At 36.2% G+C, this 16,901-nt stretch overlaps 1 protein-coding gene across 4 annotated transcripts in view; it reads right to left on the bottom strand.

Annotated features, from left to right (window-relative positions):
• Window positions 1–16,901, bottom strand: part of IKZF3 (IKAROS family zinc finger 3) — a 90,879-nt gene that overhangs the window by 70,373 nt on the left and 3,605 nt on the right. The window lies entirely within an intron of this gene.

The raw sequence follows: 16,901 nt of genomic DNA, 5'->3' as shown, positions 1-16,901 counted from the left end.
CCTAGAAGTACCTCTAGGAAAATGAAAGGAATTATCTACATAGCAATGTTATTGTAAGAGCTTTCTGCCTAGAGAAATATCACAGATACCTATTTATATCAAGAACAATGAGCAAAAAATGGGTCCTGCAAGAATTTCAGGGCTCTTTTATTCTTTTTTTTTTTTACCACCAGTATTTAATCATGAACATTTTTAAACATAAAGTTAAAAGAATTGTGCAGCAAATACCCACATACTCACCAACTAGGTTCTACAATTAACATTTTGCTATTTTTCCTTTACCACATATCTATTCATCACTCCATCCATCCATTAACCCATCTTACTTTTTCAAAGTATTTCAAAATCAGTTGCAGTTATCAGTACACTTCACCCTTAACACTTCAGCATATATAGCATTAACTTTAGTATTTGTTTACAGGTTGGTTTTCTCTTGGGTAAAATTTATACACAGGGAAATTGCACAGCTCTTAAATGTACCATTCAATTAATATGCTTTTTTTTCCAATGAGTTTAACATAAGGCATATCCCTGTGTAATGAAAACCCCTATGAAGGTACAGAACATTGTGAGCGGTCATCTAAGACACTCCACTGGTCTCACTCCTTCAGGAACAAGGGAGAATGAAGAAAACTAAAGATACATGGGAAAGATAAGCCCAAAGGACTAATGGAGCACATTTACCACGGCCTCCACCAGGCTGATTCCAGTACAACATCCAGATGGTGTCCGGCTACCACCAGTGACTGCTCTGGCAGGGATCACAATAGAGGGTCCCAGACAGAGCTGGAGAAAAATGTAGAACAAAATTCCAACTCACAAAAAAAGACCAGACTTACCGACCTGACAGGGACTGGAGAAAGCCTGAGAGTATGGCCCCCAGACACCCTTTTAGCTCAGTAATGAAGTCACTCTCAAGGTTCACCCTATAGCCTAAGATTAGACAGGCACATAAAACAAAGATGAAGCTAAAGGGGCACACCAGCCCAGGCGCAAGGACTAGAAGGCAAGAAGGGACAGGAAAGCTGGTAATACGGAATCCAAGGTCGAGGTAATACGGAATCCAAGGTCGAGAAAAGAAGGGAGAGTGTTGACACACTATGGGGTTGTTAACCAATGTCATAAAACAATACGTGTACTAACTGTTTAATGAAAAACTAGTTTGTTCTGTAAACCTTCACGTAAAGTACAAAAAAAAAAAACCATCATCCCAGAAAAGTTCCTTCATGCCTCTTCCTAGTCAATCCCCACAAAAATTCCTTGTTTTCATTTTTTTCACCATAGTTTAGCTTATTCTACAACTTCATAAAAATGGAATCATACAGAGATAGGGTATAAATTCTTTTGCTTCCATTTCCTTTCACTCAGTATAATGTTTCTGAGCTACATCTATGCTATGGTATATAGCAGTAGTTGATTCTGTTTTATTGCAAAGTAGTATTCCACTGTGTGTATATACCAGTTTGTTTATCCATTCTCCTGCTGATGGACACTCAGACGGTTTCAAGTTTTGGCCATCGTGAATAAAGCTGCTATGATCATTCTTTATTATAAAATAATAAACTTTCTATTTTAGAATAGTTTTAGATTAACAGAAAAATTGTGAAGATAGTACAGAGAGTTCCCATATATCTCACACCCAGCTTCCCCTATTATTAACATCTTACATTAGTATGGTACCTTTGTTACAATTAACCAATACTGATGCATTATTATTAACTAAAGTCTGTATTATATTCAGATTTCCTTCATTTTTTACCTAATGTCTTTTTTTCTGCTCTAGGATCCCATCCAGGAATCCATCTAGGATCCCACAAGGATACCACATTACATTTAGTTGTCATATTTCCTTAGGCTCCTCTTGGCTGTGACAGTTTCTCAGACTTTCCTTGTTTTGATGACCTTGACAGTTTCTCAGAGTACTGGTCAGATATTTTATAGAATGTCCCTCAGTTGGCATTTGTTTGATGCTTTTCTCATGATCAGTCAGGGGTATGATCAGTCTTGGACAAGTCTTTCTGTGACCATATGCTTTCGTATCTCTAGGTATAGAATTGCCAGGTTACAAAACAGAGATACATTTCAATAGAAAATGCCAGTTCTTCTTCAAAAGTGGTTGTACCATCAAAACCGTGTGAGAGTTCTCCCAGTTGCTTCACATCCTTGTCAATATTCGGTGGTGTCAGATTTTTTAATTAGAACCATTCTGGTGGATGTGTATTGGTATCTCATTCTGGTTTTATTTTGTGTTTCTATGAAAAACCAAGGTGGCACAAACAGTTTGTGCTCAATTGCTAACCTAAAGGTTGGCTGTTCAAACCCACCCAGTGGTAGCACAGAAGATAGGCCTTGAGATCTACTTCTGATAAGATTACAGCCAAGAAAGCCCTATGGAGCAGTTCTACTCTGTTAACATATGGGTCACCATGAATCAGAACCCACTCTATAGGAATGAACAACAGTGAAGAACTACTAATACTGAGCATCTTCTCAGGTGCTTATTCATGTACTTTTCATTGTGAAGTGCCTGTTCAAGTCTTTTGCCCATTTTTAAAACTGGTTTGTCTTTTTATTATTTTATAGGAGTTCTTTATATACTAACATTACCAATTCTTTGTCAGATATACATTTCGGTAATATTTTCTCCCAGTCTGTGGTCTGCTTATTTATTTTCTTAACATCATCTTTTGAAAAGAAGTGGTTTTAAATTTTGATGAAATCTATCAATTTTTAAGTGGATATTGCTTTGTTTCTTGTTTAAAAAAACTTTGTCATTCCCAAGTTGTGAAGATATTTCCTACGGTTTCTTCTAGCAGCTTTATAGTTTTAACTTTTATGCTTCTGTCTATAATTCATCTTGAATTAATGTTGTTTAAGAGTGAAGTAGAAGTTGAGGGTTTTTTTTTTTTTCCATATGAACAGCCTGTTGTTCCATAATCATTTGTTGACAAGACTGTCCTTTCTCCACCGGACTGCTTTGGTGCTTTTGTCAAAAATCAAATGACTAAAAGTACTGGTCTGTTTTGGGGCTCTCTATTCTGTTCCAATGATATAATGCCTATCATTACGTCAGTACCATAATGTCCTGATACTTTGCAGTAAAGTCTTGAAGTCACGTAGCATAAGCCCTCCAACTTTTTATTTCTTTTTCAATATTGCTTTGGCTATTCTAGGTCCTTTGTACTCCCACATAAATTTTAGAATCAGCTTATTTATACAAAAAAAAAAAAAAAATGAAGAGATAATGATTGGGACTGCATCAAATACCAAAAAAGTGAGTCCTAACAATTTCAGTCTTTCAATCCATACATATGACATCTCTCTCCATTCATTTAGGTCTTCTTTGACTTTTCTCAGCAATGTTTTACAGTTTTCATGTAGAGGTCTCGCATGCCTTTTGTTAAATTTATTCATAAATATTTTGTTTTATGATATTACTATAAATGGAATTTTAAAAATGTTTGTCTTCTGTTTGCAGCTAGCCTATAAAAATATAATTGATTTTTTACATACTGACCTGTATACTGGGAACTTACTAAATTATTAGTTTTAGTAATTGCTGATGGATTCCTCAGGATTTTCAAGGTAAATAATCATGTCTTCTCAGAACAGAGACAGTTTTACTTCTTCCTTTCCAATCTTAATGCCTTTCATTTCTTTTCTTGCTTTATTGCACTGCCGGAACTTCTTATACAACTGAATATAAGTGGTGAGAGTGGGTATCCCTGTCTTGTTTCCAATCTTAGGGGGAAAATGTTCAATATTTCACCATTAATTATAATCTTAACTGTAGATTTTCCACAAAGCCCTTTACATAACCAGAAGGTCCAAGTTCCTTATAACTGTTATCTTTGAGAGAGTTGGTTCAATAGAAGGTAATCTTCCACTACTAGAAATCAAAACTCCTTTGTTCTTTATCTTAATGGTGATCATATACCTGAAGCTGTCCAGGATAGTACTGATTTCAAATAGTTTATACTGTAGGAGATCAAGTGGAAAAGTGGTTAAAGAGTTTGGCTGCTAACCAAAAGATCAGTTGTTCATATCTACTGGCCGTTCCTTGGAACCCTATGGGGCAGTTCTACTCTGTTGTATAGGGTCACTATGAGTCAGAATCGACTCGATGGCAATGGGTTTAGTTTTTTGGTTTGGTATACTGTAATCAGGTCATATTCCATTTTTGGCTTGAAAAATACAGTCACTGTATTATATTCTATCCTAACTAAAAAACGTTAACATGTCAGCCATCAGATGCTAATGTAAAGCATGAGGGCAGGAAAAATACACATAGTTTAAAAATAAGCAAAGAGGCAGCCCAGCATGTCAATGTCCAAGGAGGATGAGAGAAATGTCTGTGCAAGGAATGGGGGCAGCCCAGAGTGAGGTGCTGGAGATCAAGAAGCATGAAGAGCGTGTTCATCTGGGATGGCCAGTCTGAATGAGGTAAAGGGCAGCCCAGGATGGGAAGTTAGAGCCCAATCAGGATAAGGAGGGCACTCAGGCAGGGGGGTGGCCTGACTTGGAGTGTTGGAGTCTGAGAGAGATGAAGAGTACATCTACTCTAAGGAGCAGCCTAGCATGAGGAGAAAGAAATGGAGCATAGTGAGAACATCTATGCATGGCGGATGGCCTGGTGCGGTGTTTCAAAGCCTAAGTAAAGTAAGGAGGACACCTACATGGAAGAATTAGGAGCTGGCAATATGGATTGTGAGGGCCCACATGGAGTGAGGAGAGCTTCTATGCATGGGAGTGGTTCAGGACAGAGTGTCTGAACTGGAGTGGGTTGGAGGGGGCAAAGTGTCAGAACATCCCAGTTCTGTCCACTGAGAGCACCTGTGAGCAGTGACACTACAACAGCAATAAACACTCCTAGCACCCAGATACTGGCTTCTAAATACCATTCTTCACTTAAAGGAATCAGGCTCCTTACAGAAATAGCTGATTTCAGGGTTTGGGAAGGTAAACTACAAGATGAGCCTGGAACACTGCACTGTGCTGGAAAACAAGGAAGTGCTTACAGAATGAGGAGGACATGTTAAAAGGATACAGAAGTCATCTTGAAGGCGTTTCCACTGGCCAAATCTGGGACAGTTGAGCATCAAAATACAGAATGGTAGTATTCATGAGTCTGTACTGATATTAATAGTAAATAAACTGAAAGTCTGATAACAACTAGGGTATTTAATTTCAAAATGCCTCCCCCAAACTACTTATTAATTATAAAGGTGAAAAGAGTTAACTATACAGCTTTGGTAGACATCACTTTAAGTGATCAAAAGGATCATCGTCAGTAATGGGACAAATGAAAATTATGTGCCACCTGATAATGAAAGGAACACAGCACCATTTCTGTGATATTCTTGCCAAATATGCATAACATGAATCTAATCATGAGGAAATAAACTCTAATTGAGGGATAGTAACTGGTTTATAATCCTCAAAATGTGAAGGTCATGTAAGACCGGGGAATTGTTCCAGATTGAAGAGGAGTAAAGACACACAACAAAATGCAACGTGTGATTCTGAAATGAATCGTCCCACATTAAAGGAGATTACAGAAACAATTGGAGAAAGTTGAATGGGATCTGAGGATTAAATGATAGTAATGTATCGAATGTAATTTCCCGGTTTTGACGGTTGTCCTATGGTTATGCAGAAGGTAGGAAATACACACTAAAATATTCAAAGGTGATGGGGTATTATGTCAGCAACTTATTATTAAAATTTCCAGGAAAAAATTATATTTTATACTGTATTGCAATTTTCTGTAGGCTTGAATTAAAAAAAAAAAAAGTTTTAAGCTACCTGTGAAACTTTAACTGTATACTAAAGGGAGTCTTAACAGGAAAAAAAAAAAAAAAGAAAGAAAGAAAGAAAACCAGCTCAAAGGCTTTACATGAACAACCTTCACATGGAAACATCTTTTGGTTATTATAAAGATGGCTTTTGATTTGGTGACCTAAAGGCAAACGGTCCTGACTCTCTGAACCTTTTAAACCCTCTGACAATGACATTTAAATAGCTTTCAACAACATTTTTTCAAGTGGCCTTTGTGGATTGTAAATAACACCAGAAGTAAGAGTACAGTTTCTAAGAAAAAAAGATTTTGACTACCCTAGCATTCATAACTCAAAGGAGACATTAAAACAATCTATAATCAGGCTACAAAGATGTTCTTAGGTTCTGAAAAATACTTAAAACACAAGTACAAAACAGATCCAAGCTTTTTTTTCCCCCTGTAATTTAAAGACCTTTATAAGAACATGAAGCTTACTCAAAGGTAGTAGGTCAAAGAACTCTCAACTAAAGACCAAAAGAAACTTGTTATGTATTCTTAAGTGTAGCAAAAATGTTTCAGTTTTTAATTAACCTATTTATATGAATGTTTACAAATATACATTTAGCACAATGGTACAATTAGATAAAAGCATTTTCTTATCTCACGTAAAAGCCAAAGTGGCACTCTAGCAGAAACCCTTAGCTAATACTCTTTCATATCATTTGCTCTCCTGTCCTTTCCACAACTAAATAACCCATCTCCTGATATGTTTTAAAGCTTAATTAAATCATTAGTGTTTTTCATGAACACCTTACCTCTTGTATAACAAATCTCGTAAAAGCCATAACTATTCTATTACTCAGGCAGCTGACAAGTATATTGGTCTACTGACAAAACAGTTAAAAAGTTATTTCTTTTGTAGCTTCCCACAGCATTCTACAAACTCAAAGCTGTACTAGCCATCTCAAATTGTTTTCTAACAGTACTGAAAACCAGCAGTCATCACATGCTGAGAGAGAAATTCATATTTGTTTTTATCCCCTCAGATTCTTTTCACAACAAAAATGCCAAATAAAATAGTTTACTAGTTAGAATTTTTGGTAAGATACCTGGGTTTTCCCCAAAGATTTTAGCATTTCATGTGCTACAAAATGAATGGGGCAGATTACAAACAAAATTAAAACATGCAAATGGCAGGAGTCTGGCTAATTGAGATTTCACCAAAGTTCACATGTTGAATGTTTCATCTATTAGCTCTAATATACATTATCTACTGACAAAACCAAATATTTACATTAGCAACAAAATTTGTAACCATGTTTATAACTCAAATGATTATAAACTTGTCTTTATTTCTGTTACTATTAAATAATTATCATTCAATTAAGAATACCAGCATACAAAATTCTGCTCTCAGTGTCAGAGATCAGATTTCTACTCACAGGTCTGTTTTCCCAGTAGGAAGTGTGTGGACCCCAAAAGGGAGCAATATATCAAATCTCAGAATAGAATCTTGTACTAAATTACCAGCTGCAAAAAAAAGGTGTCTCTGAATATTCCTTTTTATCTTCATAACAGTAAACTGACTTCCCCACTCCTTACGCCTCTCTTTCTCTGTCTTTTTTAATAGTTTATCTTATCTAAAACATCCACTTTCGCTTTTAACTAAAAGCTTTGGAAACTGAGGCACTGACTCCTAAAATGTTTTCAGCATAGCAACGTTAACACTTGGGACTATAAAGCTGGTAGAGAAATGTTAGCTGCCATTTCTGAAAGGTCCTTTACCAGTTCTTATCACTACCACATATAATCATTCCTGTAATTCTGTATAATGAAAGATCAGTTGTGTTATATAATGAAAAGTGATTCCTGTAACCAATGAAATTAATATATTAGAACTAGAATGGGGATAGCTTGACTAGCTTACTTCTCCTTTCCCTGTCACCTGATGCCTGAATGTCCTCTAATAGTCCCCTAGATGGGTTATACAGCCTCTGCTTAGATATTTTTACACAAATAATGTGTGCACTATATGTTTTCTCTCAACTGTGCAATCCCCTTGTGCATTATTTTCCTAGGTGCCCTATGCACATTATATGTGTATGCCCATTATGTATACGGGCACATTGTTCACGGGAAAAAATATGGTACTTCCAAAAATACAGAAATTATTCCTTTCCATTTCAGAAAAACTCTAGTGGTTAAAAAGTACACTTCCTTAAATGTGACTGAACTTAAATTTCCTGAAATGACCACTTCAGGTCCTAGTTTGGCATTCTGGGAACACACAGGATAAGTTACTACTTAGATGCTACCACTCAATTCCCTAATCATGATGACAGCTTTCTTCTAAATCCAGTTTTGTACACTTGGGGTCCTCCAAAAATGTGGCATCGAGTACTTAGCCCAGTAGTCCAATGAGATTTCATTTTTTCTCACAGCATTTCTGGAGAATGAACAGTGCAGTGACATTTCTTATTCTCCTCATTTTACAGACAACATCCAAGACACAAAGAACGACAAAAAAAATAATTAAGTCAAGTAATTGCCCAAGTGCACAATGTCACTGTTAACATCAAAAAGAGAAGCAGGATTCACTTCTTGAGTTCCATCTTTGTTTCAGAAAATTTAAATCATGTTTTTAAGTTCTTTCCTATATAGATTATAGATCCTAAAAAGCCAGAACTAGAAGAGATTTTAGACTCAATTTCAAGCACCTCAAGTATTTAACTCTGTGTATCATTGTTGATTGGAAACCCTGATGGCGCAGTGGCTAAGAATTTGGCTGCTAGCCTAAAGGTCGGCAGTTCAAATCCACCAGGCGCTCCTTGGAAACCCTGTGGGGCAGTTCTACTCTGTCCTATAGGGTCGCTGTCATGGGTTAAATCGTGTCCTCCAAAAATATGTGTCAGCTTGGTTAGGCCATGGTTCCCAGTATTCTGTGGTTGTCCTCCATTTTGTGGCTATAATTTTATGTTAATGAGGATTAGGGTAGGGTAGAAACGCCCTTACTAAGGTCACTTCCCTGATCCAATGTAAAGAGAGTTTCCCTGGAGTGTGGCCTGCACCACCTTTTATCTTACAAGAGATAAAAGGAAAGGGAAGCAAGCAGAGAGTTGGGGATCTCGTACCACCAAGAAAACAGTGCTGGGAACAGAGTCGGTCCTTTGGACCCAGGGTTCCTGCTCAGAGAAGGTCCTAGTCCAAGGGGAAGATGATGACAAGGATCTTCCTCTGGAGCCAACAGAGAAAGAAAGCCTTCCGCTGGAGCTGACGCCCTGAAATTTGGATTTCCAGCCTACTAGACTGTGAGAAAATAAATTTCTCTTTGTTAAAGCCATCCATTTGTGGTATTTCTGTTATAGCAGCACTAGGTGACTAAGACAGTCTCTATGAGTTGGAATTGACTTGATGGGAAAGGTTTTTTTTTTTTTTTTTTACTGTTGGTTGAGGGAAAATGAGATATAAAAACAAAGAGCATGTCTTAAAATAAGAGTAATCCCTCCAATCATGAAAGTATTTCCTTCCTTACTTCCTTGGACGAAGATAAAGGTTAAGAAATATCAAGACTACTTGTCTAAGGAAACCAGATCAAATACAGCCTACACTACCATTCCAATTCTTGCTACCCTACTCTTCTTTATAAAGTATTCCATCTTTTTACCCTAATGTCTAGTCAGGAAATTACAGATTGTGGAGCACAGGCAAATTGCTGACAATTGCAGTTAAAACAACAAATTCAACATCTAGTGTTATTTTCCTTGAAAGGTCAGTTACCTTTTGCAGAAAAATATATTTCCATTTTAACTTGGATATCACATGCCACAAAACGAATACATGAACAGAAAAGGATGAATAGTCATTTCATGCCATTGCAATTAAAAAAAAAAAAAAAAAAAGCTTATCTAAAATGATTGGTTTCAACATCTTCAAAATAAGAAATCAGTTTTATAAGTGGAAAACGCCTAGTTTTTGTTATAAAATAACTGGGATCAAGAACAGAATCAAATTAATTTAAAAAAAAAGAAAAAAAACTTTTTTTTCTTTTTTTGAAGTGGGCCATTAAATGTGAAAGTTAAAACAATCAAACTTCTAGAAGAAAACAAAGCAAAATATTTTCATGATCTTGGAGTAGGCAAAGATTTCTTAAACAGTACCCAAAGAACACTAACCATAAAAAGAAAAAGAAAAAAAAAAACTGATACATTAGACTTCATAAAAATTAAAAATTCTATTAATCAAATTAAGGAGCCCTGATAGCACAGTGGTTAAGTGCTTAGCTACTAACCAAAAGGGTGACAGGTTGAACAATCAGCCACTCAGCGGAAGAAAGATGTGGCAGTGTACTTCCGTAAGATTACAGCCTTGAAAACTCCTTGTCAATGGGTTATTAATCAAACTGATTAAGAAAATAAACAACCAAGTTACAGACTATGAGAAAATATCTGCAATACACAACCAGCAAAGTACACATTTCCAAAGTAAAAAAAGAATGTCTATAAGATCAATAAGAAAAAAAGCAGCCCAATTAAAAAAAAAAAAAAGAACAGTGGACATAAATAAGTACTTCAGTAAAGAGGATATCCAAATGGTCAATAAACATATGAAAAGGTACTCAACATCACTGCTCATCAGGAAAATGCAAATTAAAAACACAATAAAATGCCATTACTCACCCACCAGAATGGCTACGATTAAAAAGCCTGACAATACTAAGTGTTGACAAGATGTGAACAACTAGACCTCTCACACATTGCTAATGGGAGGGTAAACTGGTCCAACCACTTTGGAAATCTGTTTGGCAGTATGTGTCAAAGTTAAACACACACCTACCATATAACCCAGAAATGCCAGCTCTAGACATATATGTATATATATGCAAGAGAAATGAGTATATATGTTCACGAAAAGACATGTACAAGAATGTTCATAATATAGACAAACACCGGAAACAAATGTCCACCAACAGTAGAAAGAATAAACAAATTGTAGTACGTGTATAAGGTGTGCCTGACCCAAGCCATGATATTTTCAATCACCTCAGATGCATGCGAAAGCTGGACAATGTATAAGGAAGAATGAAGAAGAATTGATGCACTTGAATTACCGTGTCGGCAAAGAATGCTGAACATACCATAGTCTGCCAGAATAACAAACAGATCTGTCTTTGGAAGAAGTATAGCCAGGATGCTCCTTAGAAGCCAGGATGGTGACACTTCATCTCATATACTTTGGACATGTTATCAGGAGGGACCAGTCCCTGGAGAAGAACATCATGCTTGGCAGATGGTCAGCGAAAAAGAGGAAGACCCTCAATGAGATAGACTGACACAGTGGCTGCAAAAATGGGTTCAAACATGGCAATGACTGTAAGGATGGCGTGGGACGAGGCAGTGTTTCCTTCTGTTGTACGTAGGGTTCCTATGTGTTGGAACCAACTAGACGGCACAATAACAACAGTATGTTTCTATTATATGATAATAAAGTGTGAACTACCAGTAAATGTATCAACATGAATAAAATGGATCTCAAAAATATTGCTGAACAAAAGAAGCCAGACACAAAAAAGCGCACACTGTATGATTCCATTTATATAAAGTTCAAGCACAAGAAAATTAATCTATGATGACAGAAATCAGAATAGTGTTTAGCTTGGGGTGAAGGGAAGTATTAACTAGAAATGGGTACAAGGGAGCTTTCTGGGTGATGGAAATGTTCAATGTCTTGATCTGGAAGCTGTGAATATAGGTAAAAATTAATCAAGCTATACACATGACAGGTGTTACTGTTATTCCTTAATTTTTAAAAAATGTACTGAATACTCAAAATATTCCAAAATATCTAAAATTCTAAACCTTCAAAATGCAATTTTCACAGTCTCTTCCCACTTTTGAAAAAAGTTTGAATTTCAAGGGTTTTTCATAATTCTTCTCTAGAGTCTTTGTAGATTATATCTCTACCAATCATCCACTGAATGGGCTCCAGTTAGCTAAAAAATTCTTAAGAGGAGGAAATCGATTTACACGTCATGTACCAACTACAAAAGAAGATTTTTTTGGTGATAGCTAATTCCCCAATCAAATTTTTCTGAGAATTGAGATTTTAAGATCTGTCTCAATTTTGGTCCTTGTTTTTTTCAATAAACTTAAGCAACAAATAACATGTGTCACTCATTTTTGGAAAACATAAAACAAAAACAAATAAAAAACCTCTCTTGATCTACATCTCCGTTCAGCAACAGCCCCTCTTATTTTTCTGCTTCATTTCATAGCTAAACTTCTGGAAAAAAAAATTGTTAGCATCAATATTTCTACTTCTATTCCCACTTCCGCTTTAACCACTTCGATTTCATTTCTATCCCCACCACTCCACAGAAACCACTTTTGTTAAAGTCAACAACAAATTTTATGTTGCCAAAGCCAACACACACTTTCGTCATCTTACTTGATTTCTTAGCCACACTGAGCACAGCTGACCACCCACTCCTTCATGAAACACTGTCCTCTTTTGAATTCCGTTATACCACACTGCTGGTTTTCCTCCTGTCTCACTGGCCACTCTCTCTTTCGCTGACTCCTTCCCCTCTAACTGACTGCTAAATGAGGTATTCCTCAAGGCACAATCCTGAGCCCCCTTCTCTCTCTCTAGGTGATTCCATTCATTGTCATGCCTTTAAATATCTATGTGCTGAGGATAACCAAATTTCTCCCTAGCTAAACCTCTTCTTAAGAAGAGAGGCTCACCCACCTTGCCCTTACCATTATTTTCTGTATTTAAAATAACAATTGCCATTGAGTCAATTCAGACCAATGTGTGTCAGGATATAAATATGCTCCACAGGGTTTTCAATGGCTGGGTCTTTTTTTCCCCAGAAGTGGATCACCAGGCCTTTCTTCCAAGGTACCTCTGCACTAGACTTGAACCTTCATCCTTTTGGCTAGCAGTTGAGTGCATTACCTGTAGGACCCTCTCAGGGACTCCAGACACAGGATTAACAGTGGAGAAAACATCTGCCAGTCTGAATCAATAGTTTTCAAAATGTGTTTCATAGAACTCCAGGGTTCCAGAGAGCTGCCACAGGTATTGTGGCAGGGAGAAGAAAAGTGCCAACAGCTAGGTAGGCCAAGCCATAGGCTCTTGCATCCTTGACTCTCTCAACCAAAACACCACACTTGTATCTGTCCTACATAAAATTTTAGTATAAAAGGGTGTTCCGTTGCTAAAAAAAAAAATTGTCTCACTTTTGGTGTTGCATACTATTTGTTGTTGAACTGTAAGACTGGCAATGGAATACCTCGAGGTCATCATATAATCACTAGGTATCATTGTACAGAGTAGTAGCTTTCTGATCTGTAAGTATATGAATTCTTAATGTCAACTTGTTTAATCATTATTTGTCCTATCGTAGAGTATACCTCCCTCCTCAAATTAGACTACTTATAAAAGTTTTGTTACTCCAGTCACATTTAAAAATTTTTAATATTTTCAGAGTTGGCCAAAAAAAGTTTTATTTTGAAGTCATAGCATAAATTTACACACCGATGATCTTCAATACATTACAATTCAGTTTTTGATTCATGTGAAATTTGAATGAAATTTAAATAAAATGAGCCTCTGACTCACATCTGTGGAAGCTGTCTACACTGTATATAAACATATAATCAACTATTAATGAGTACTGTAAGTTGGGGTGAAGTGATTTCTTAACTACAGAGATAAAGGTAGATGATGACACAAATGATAAGTTGTTAAATATTATAAAAATGAGTTACTTTGTTTTTGGACTGGAGCAATATTGTACATCAGCTATTATGTAACTCTACAACTATAAAGAATGTTTAGAGGTCGGTGAGAGTAATTTTTTTCCATTCATAGAGTCTATACGACTACTATCACAGGAAATTGTTCTGATGTGACAAATATTCTGGTAACAGTTAATAGTCTTTGAAACAAACATCACTTTGGAAATCAACTGCTATTGCTATGAAAAAGAACTTTAAGAATCAAAATATTTGTTGTGAAAGAATGGTTTATTATGGAAACTTCAGCGCTTCACTGAAATAAGAAATGTAGCAAAAAAAATTTTTTTTTAATTATAAGTTAGAAAGTGCTATATTATATTGCCCAGAGCAGAGTTAATTTTAGGTTAAAAAAAGATAGTAGTATCCATCCATACCATTACTCATAATTCAAAAACCTCATTTTAGCCAACACTCCAGTTTCTTCTACCAAACCTTTAACAGCACTTTTGACAACCAGCAAAATCAACCAGTTTCAATGTCACTATTTTCCTTCCTCTCTTTACCATAATAGCCAAATGATCAAACACACAGGCAATTCATTCATTAATTTACTCGCTAAATATGACTGTGGTCCTACTATGTGCTGAAGACTAGGCTGAACACTATCATCAATGATAAAAAAGGTCCCTACACTTTGGAACCTGACCATTTAGAAAGGGTAGTAAGTGTACTAATGATCAAGACACGCAAGAAATCTAGTTAACTAATCCTTGGTAATTATACTCTCGTACTGTTTCATTACTGATATTACTGAAATGTTTTCTATTTCTCTTTTTTTAAAATGCTTCCTTTACAAACCCACAAATAGCCTGAGGTCTTAAGTGTACATTTAATGTATTTTGGAGATGTTAAACGTTCAGTCTTGAAGTTCTTCTTGGCCAAAATTTCAAAAGAAACACACAGACTCCATAGCTACAATAAGAAAAATTTCATCTCTAAGAACACCCATGAATAAATACGAATTTGTGACATGCTGCCAATTCACTGATATAAAAAGTCAGGAGGTAGGCTGATTTTGGAGTCCCTGAGTAGTGCAAACAGTTACATGCCCTTGGCAGCTAACCAAAAGGTTAGAAGTTCCAGTCCACCCAGAGGTGCCTTGGAAGAAAAGCCTGGTGATCTACTCCCCAAAAAATCAGCCACTGAAAACTCTATGAAAAAAACAAAACCCCTATGGAGCACAATTCTATTCTGACACACATATCTCCATGAGCTGGAATCATCTTAACAACAAAGCTGCTTTTAATTATTGACAATGAGTAAAAAAGTATTACTCCATAAATACACTTTATTCTGCTTCATATACACTATTAAATACTTAGCTTTTTAATGCCTCCTAGATTGGGCACGTATCCAATATAATATCAACTCCATCTTTTTATTTACCTACATCACTTTGGAGTTCTGGTGGTGCAGTGGTTAAAGAATTTGGCTGCTAACCAAATGGTCAGCAGTTCAAATCCAGCAGCCGCTCGCTCCTTGGAAACCCTATGGGGCAGTTCTACTGTCCTATAGGGTTGCTAAGAGTCGGAATCGACTTGACAGCAACAGGTTTGGTTTTCTGGTTTATACACCACTTTGGACTGTAAAAACTTAAAGTATGGCTGAGGAAATTATCTCGTTTATGATCACTGGGGATTAAAATATTTTGATAGATTACATAGTAATAAAAATTAAATTATACTGTAATTACTTTTTCATAATTTTATCTTTTTTTTAATGATTCAAAATGCCTTTGTTGTTATTAGTTGCTATCAAGTCATTTCTGACTCATGATGACCCCATGTATGCAGAGTAGAGCTGCCCCATAGGGTTTTCAAGGCTGTGACATTCTAGAAATAGATCGATAAGCCTGTATTGTGAGGCGCCTCTGGGTGGGTTCGAACCACCTGCCCTTCAGCTAGTAGTCAAGGGTTTAACCCTTTGCAACACCCAGGGACTCCTCAAAAAGCCTTAGGGTCATCCTTATGATTTCTATTATAAATGTACCAGTTAATGGAAAGTTGTATTTAATAAAGGCAATTTTTATTGTTCTGTCCCATCAAGTAAAAAAAAAAAAAATTTTTTTTTTTATTTTATTGTTCTGTCCCATCAAGTCGATGTGAACTCACAGTCCACAGAGCAGACTTTCCCCATAGGGTTTCCTAGACTGAAATCTGAGGAGCTGCTAGTAGGGTCAACCGCCCACCTTTTTTTAGCAGCAAAGCGAAAGGCTAGATAGAAAAAATAGCCCTGGTGGCATGGTGGTTAAAGTGCTCAATTGTTAACCGAAAGGTTGGTGGTTCAAACCCACCAGCTGCTCTGTGGGAGAAAGATGTGGCAGTCTACTTTCAAAAATATTTACAGCCTTGGAAACCCTATCTACTCTATCCTATAGGGTTGCTATGAGTCAGAACTGACTCGACAGCAATGGGTTTGGTTTTGGGTTTAGGTGGCACAAATGGTTCGCACTTAACTATTAACCTAAAGGTCGGCAGTTTGAACCTCCCAGTGGTCCTGTGGAAGAAAGGCCTGACCATCTATTTCCGTTAAGACTGCAGCCAAGAAAATCCTATGGAACAGTTCTACTCTGTAACATGTGGGATCCCCATGAGTCAGAATCGATTCAACAGCAACAGGTTTGGTTTTTTTTTTTTTTTTTCTGAGATAGGAGAATGCACTGTATGTCCTTGTGATGTTTAGGTTTCTTTTCACAATAATAATCCTTAGCACAAAAATATTTATTAAGCACTTACTACAGACAGGTTTCTGTATTAATCACTTAATTCTTATACACGGTCTAGAAATACAGTTTGAGCCAGAAGCCAATTAATATTGGATATCTGATAAAAGATCTACCAATAATGTTTCAGTCCTAAATAATTATAAATATACACATTTATGTGTATGAAAAGTTTATAATGATGTATTAAAAAGTTTATGCTAGTTTTATGACACCATCTATATCATCCTGATTGGGAAGGCAAATTTCTGCTCATAATTTGATTCATATTTTAATGGACTAGTATCTATTAACTGATGTTAATAGATAAGATTTTACTTTGACAGTCTAGCCAAAAAATCCAATAACATTTTTGTTCTGTAAGATTTCTTTTTCAGTTACACCACTTAAGTACTTTTTAAAAAATTACTGAGTTCTATCAAAGAATTGCTAGCACCAATCTCCTACCCATAGAAATTATTTAAATAAAATGCATCACAAGAAGCATAATGATAATGACTTTTTAGCACTGTTTTCTTAATTGAATGCGACAAACTCAGAGGGCATTCTATGAACGAGGAACTGTTCCTGGCACTAAGGATACAAAAATAAGACAGTC

The sequence above is a fragment of the Loxodonta africana genome, chromosome 18 (assembly GCF_030014295.1).
Source record: "Loxodonta africana isolate mLoxAfr1 chromosome 18, mLoxAfr1.hap2, whole genome shotgun sequence".
NCBI classification, from domain to species: domain Eukaryota; kingdom Metazoa; phylum Chordata; class Mammalia; order Proboscidea; family Elephantidae; genus Loxodonta; species Loxodonta africana.
This window is presented reverse-complemented; position numbering and strand designations above follow the sequence as displayed.